The sequence below is a fragment of the Sturnira hondurensis genome, unplaced genomic scaffold (genome assembly GCF_014824575.4).
Source record: "Sturnira hondurensis isolate 20B ecotype Veracruz unplaced genomic scaffold, ASM1482457v3 Scaffold0011576, whole genome shotgun sequence".
In the NCBI taxonomy this organism is placed as follows: Eukaryota; Metazoa; Chordata; class Mammalia; order Chiroptera; family Phyllostomidae; genus Sturnira; species Sturnira hondurensis.
The window spans coordinates 631,667-637,666 of record NW_028084207.1 but is presented as its reverse complement, the minus strand read 5'-3'; positions in this window follow the sequence as shown (position 1 = coordinate 637,666).

Here is a 6,000-nt window from a genome sequence, read left to right as displayed (position 1 = left end):
TTCCTCATCTTTCATAATGAACATATGGCTTTTCTTAGGACAAGCTGGGATTTTACATGAAATATGCCTTGAATGTGTATGGGGCATGCTTTAATATCTGCCAATGTAACTATTTTATGCTGCCCACAGTCATTTGGTTTTCCATGTATAGACGTTCCAGGGGCTGGTTTCCGTTTCCAGCTCTTAGTGATGCCAACAAAGAAATTATCGGTTGTTTAAGTAGGCAATTTCTGTCCATTGACATAGAAGTAGTGTGAGAAGTTAGCTCTGTCAGCTCATAGGTTATCTATTCCCTCACAGTTAAGGAGTTTGTCTAGCATTTCCCAATACCTGTGTTACAAATGACATACTGGCACCCCTGGGAGCATGAATCCCCAACCCATAAATGTACAACTAAATTTATAGGAGGTTACTTATGCCATGTAACCCTTTTGGATATTTGCTGGGAATCCTAATATGAAAGAAAGTACATACACAAACACACACATTTACTGTACTAAAGAGATTCATGGTTAGCAGTACCCCAGTTCCCATCTGATCCTCTAATTCCTTTAACCCAATGAGTTTGTGTCTTCAATGGAATGAAAAGTAGTTGCTCCACATGTAAACATCCAGCACGTTTGACCATAGTAAGATTCATATTAGATTCATGAAGACCCCTTACAAGGAAAGAAGCTCAAATAAAGTAGTGAGCCGTGTAATTAGGCTCAAGACTGCTCCGCTGGGTCAAACATCACCCAAACCATGTACACTACTGCCTTTCTGAAAACCTCCCTCCCCAGAATTCATTAACAAACTGGTATGGTTTCTGACAAAATGATAACATAGTACATAAATCCAATTCAATTGTCTCAGCCAAGCAAGCAAAATATAACTAAAAACACTGAATTAAAGAACAAACTGACAGTAACCAGAGGGGAGGTAGGAGTGGGTAACAGGGGAAAATAGGGGAAGGTTCATCAAGGAACATGGATAAAGGACCCATGGACAAAGCCAAAGGGGGCAAAGATCAAGGGTAGGTGGGGTGGGAGCCGAGGTGAGATGAAAATGAAGACAACTATACTTGAATGAGAATAAAAATTAATAAATAAATTTTTTAAACATGAAAAACACATGTAAAAAATAGGACAACTACTGTCATGTTTTAAGCACAAACGTTGTAAGAAGCTAAGCCAAGGACCTCACTGGGAAATAACTGCTAAGGCAGAAAGGTCCCGACAGTGTCCTGCTATCATATAGATGAGTGAATTATAATGATGCTAGATAAGTTGAGGAACAGGGACCCATAAAAAGAGAGAGAGAAAATTTGGTTGCTAAAGCTGTTGGAATTCAAGACCAAGCAAGTCATAAGATTAACTGGGGAGCTTGAAAATTCTGAAAAGAAAAAGGATAGAAGAGATACAAAAGTGACATCTTGAATAGTAGAAGAGAGGAAGACATAGGAATATTTACAGTCTCTTCTAAGGGACTTCTGAGCTACAATCTTGTTTCCCTTGATTTTTTACTTTTCTTTAGTGCCCACATAAACAATGAAAATAGAAGTGTGGGACATAATGAAAGTAATTGCTGTCACTAATACAGCACATGCCGTTTGCCAAACACTGATCTAAGTGTCTTTTACATATTTTCTCATTTAATCCTCAGAACAATGCTAAGAGGTAGGAATTATGATTATCTCTATTTTACAGATGGTGAAACTCAGATATAAAAAAGTTAAGTAATTTGTCCAAAGTCACACAGCAAGTTAAAGATGGAAAAAAGATTTCAATGCAAGCAGTCTCCCTGCAGAGTTTGTCCTTTCCGCTCACCTCTCCTGCACTTTCTGAAAGGGGTGCCTTGAGAAAGGCCAAACAAAGCCTAACAAATGGGGATGAAAACTCAAAAAGAAGGTCGAACACAAATGCAAAGAGTCTTTTGTGTACACAGATTAAGCAAACTGCCAATGTCCACAGGGGGAAAAAAACTTCTCAAACAAAGATTGCATCATTATCAAGTCATTATTTGGCTCAAAGCTTGACCCTTTGAGAAAATGCAAATGCATTCTAGAAGAGATAACCCAGCAGATTTTCCCCGTGGTTACATCTCAGTACACGTCTGCTTATTACTTGACAAAAAGTCCATCTTGATAGTGGAACAAGAGAATGTACAGAGTATGAGACCCACTGTGGACGTGAAAGTGAGGGCTGAACTCAGCTCCAACTGTGCTGCTTTTACAAGTTGGCCAAGGGCCCATCTGAGAAGAAGTGAAGAGATGGAATCTGGTCCATTACAGTTCAGCCAGGAACATCAATCTTTGTTCAACAGAAAGTTTTGGCAAAGAACAAAATAGTACAAAGCTAATGAGGGATGTTGACAGAGACCCAGACATATGCTGGGTCAATTGTCTTTCTAGCAGGAGGTACAAAGTCTCACCTACAGCTGCCCTGAAACCTAACAGGAAGGGAAATAAACCCAGAGCTATAAAAAGAGTGGAATGTGATGGCAAGATGTGCATCCAGATTGCAACTGCTGTAGGGAAATGAGTTTTTACACTATTCTATCCAGTATCTTTTTCCTAGTTAACAGAAATACAGATCTACATGTGGAAAAATCCAGGTTAACCACCCAGTCATTTGGTAACTACCCAAATCCAGGCATTCAGTTTTGCACGAAGGATACCTTGGCCTCATGCGCATCAACATTCTTAGTTTAGCACATGAATAGTTCCTCCAGCTGGAAGACATTAGTGCTGTCCAAGTCAACAATTTTCCATGAGCCAGAGAGAAAAGAATTTTCAGTGGTTGTTGTGACACATGAAAATTGGAGACTTAAATCCTTCTTAGAATTAAAGTGACTTTTAAGATGAGAGGAAATTAGAAGGAAAGAGATGTTGAAGTGTTATAATAAGGGCAATCACTGCTGGATCATATTGGAAACAGAACCAAGCAGAAAACTGCTTCAGATTCATAGGTAAACTTGTGATAAAGGGACTTTGGAAAGGCTAATGGGTTTCAAATCAAACCTAAAAGTTTGATTTGCTCGAAGAGTGTATATGTCATTAGATCTTCCACTTCATTGCTGCCTGTTCTGTTCAGATACTCTCGAACATCCCCAGTGCAAGCACCATATTTTGCTGTGTATAATATGCACTTTTTGCCCAAATTTTTGAGGGATAAATAAGGATGCACGTTATGTGTGGGTGTAATGATTACAAACCATGGGTATAATGATGGGTATAATAATGCCATGGATAGTGGGCACCAAAACATGGCTGTGTGTTATGCACAGGAGCGCATTATACAAAGCAAAATATGGTACTCTGTCTAGGACAAGCCCTGTGCTGCATTGTGAAAGTCAGCCAAGTTTTATGTCAGCACTCTCAGGTTTTCCTTTCTGTGCGCCTTTTCTTCTTTCTCACTGTCCCAGTTTTTGCTTCCTTCAACTGCCAACCAGAACTGAGACTTGTTCCTATGAAGCACCTAATGTTAAATGAGTTTTTTTCTTTCAAGAGTCAGTCATTTCAAGGAGAAAGAACCAGGACAAGGTGCTGAGAAGAGTAAAATCATCCAGAGCCGAATTCTACCCTTAAGAAGCTTACAGTCAGTAATAATTACATGTTCACACATCTGTCTCTAAAATATGGTACGATTTCAGGGTTTCATTTGAATCCCTGTAGAAAAGGAAACCTAGCAAGTCATATTCAGATATTCTGTTCTTTACACATCTCATCACAGATGGAAAGACAAAAGAGTAAAACTAAACATTTTCATTTTATGCCTTTTCAGGCTGTGTTCAAATGTTTCTTAAGTTATGATTACTAAAACAATGTGGAAATAATAATTAATTATATTCTTTTTTAAATATATTTTATTGATTATACCATTACAGTGGTTCTATTTACCCCCTTCATTCCCCTCCACCCTGCACACCCCTCCCCCGCCATTCTCCCCCCCTTAATTTATCACGTGTCTCAAGTTCTTTAGATTCTATATTTCCCCCACTATTCTTGCCCTCCCCCTATCTATTTTCTACCTACCATCTATGCTATTTTCTGTGCCTTCTCCCCCCTTCTCCCCCTCCCACTCCCCTGTTGCTAACCCTCCATGTGTTCTTCATTTCTATGGTTCCACTCCTGATCTAGCTGTCCTCTTGGTTTGCTTTTGTTTTAGGTGTGGTTAATAACTGTGAGTTTGCTGTCCTTTCACTGTTCATATTTTTCATCTTCTTTTTCTTATATAAGTCCCTTTAGCATTTCATATAATAAGGGCTTGGTGATGATGAAACTCCTTGAACTTGACCTTATCTGAGAAGCACTTTATCTGCCCTTCCATTCTAAATGAAAGTTATGCTGGATAAAGCAATCTTGGCTGTAGGTCCTTGCCTTTCATGACTTGCAATACTTCTTTCCAGCCCCTTCTTGCTTGTAAGGTCTCTTTTGAGAAATCCGCTGACAGTCTGATGGGAACTCCTTTGTAGGTGACTGTCCCCTTCTCTCTTCCTGCTTCTAGGATTCTCTCCTTCATTTTCATCTTGGCTAATGTAATTATGATGTGCCTTGGTGTGTTCCTTCTTGGGTCCAACTTCTTCAGGACTCTCTGTGCTTCCTGGATTTCCTGGAAGTCTATTTCCTTTGCCATATTGGGGAAGTTCTCCTTTATTATTTGTTCAAATAAGTTTTCTACTTGCTCTTTCACCTCCCCTTCTGGTACCCCTATAATTTGGATGTTGGAACGTTTAAAGATATCCTGGAGGTTCCTAAGCCTCTTCTCATTTTTTTGAATTCTCATTTCTTCATTCCTTTCTGGTGGGATGTTTTGTTCTTCCTTCTGGTCCACTCCCTTGATCTGAGTCCCAGTTTCCTTTCCATCACTATTGGTTTCCTGTGCATCTCCCTTCATTTCAATTAGATTAGCCTTCATATGTTCCTCTAATTTGCGACTATAATCCACCAGTTCTGTGAGTGTCCTGATAAACAGTGTCTTCAACTGTGCTTCTGAGAGGCTGGCAATTTCTTGGTCGCTGAGAGTTATTGGCTCTGGGACTTTGAGTTCTTCTTGCGCCATCTTTTGGGCTGTTCGTGTCTGTTCCGTAGCAGGATCGGAGCCCTAGGTGTTCACCAGGGTGAGACAACTCAGTCGCTGGGTTGTGACGCTGTATGTGGGGGTGGGGTCAATGAGGAGCAATGGCGTCCCATCTGCTGCCTCCCCCCCCCCGCCCTGTGGCCCCCACCGGTGCCGCAGCTGCCACCGTCACCGAGGCCCGCGTGTTTCGTCCCACTGCACGGGAGTGTGCCACTGTTGTCAGCCCTCGCCCCCTGGGGCCTGCGTGGTCTGTCTCACTGTGCTCGAAAGTGCGACTGCGGTCAGTCTGCCCCACACCCTGACTGGGTCCGGGCCACTTGCGCACCTTGGTCTGGGGATCTGTCCTGCCCGACCCTGCTCTGCTGCTGGCTCCGCCCCTCTTACCGTCCCGGTTGAACGGTTCGTTGTTGTCGGACTTCCGTATAATTCAATTTTCTGTTCTTTGTCTGTGTCTTTGTTCTCCAAACCTTTGTTGTATTCAAACTTGGTTGTGGGAGAAGGCACAGTGTTTCCACCTATGCCTCCATCTTGGCAGAAGTCTAATTATATTCTTCAGACTGAAAGAATCACTTCAGACAAACACAGTTCTTATCAGAACAGGTTGGGGAATTTGTTTTTAAATATTTTATTTATTTATTTTTAGACAGAGGGGAAGGAATGGAGATGGAAAGGGAGAGAAACATCAGTGTGTGGTTGATTCTCGCACGCACCCCACTGGGGAACCTGGCCTGCAACCCAGGCATGTGCTCTGACAGGGAATCAAACTGGTGACCCTTTGGGTCACAGGCCAGTGCTCAATCCACTGAGCCACACCAGCCAGGGCAGGTTGGGGAATTTTAAACACCTTCCATCTTCAATAATAAAAAGTAAAATAAAACAAATTCTATTTGTTTATAAAATCATTCAGCAAGACTTTATTAAGCACACACTGTGTGCTGGG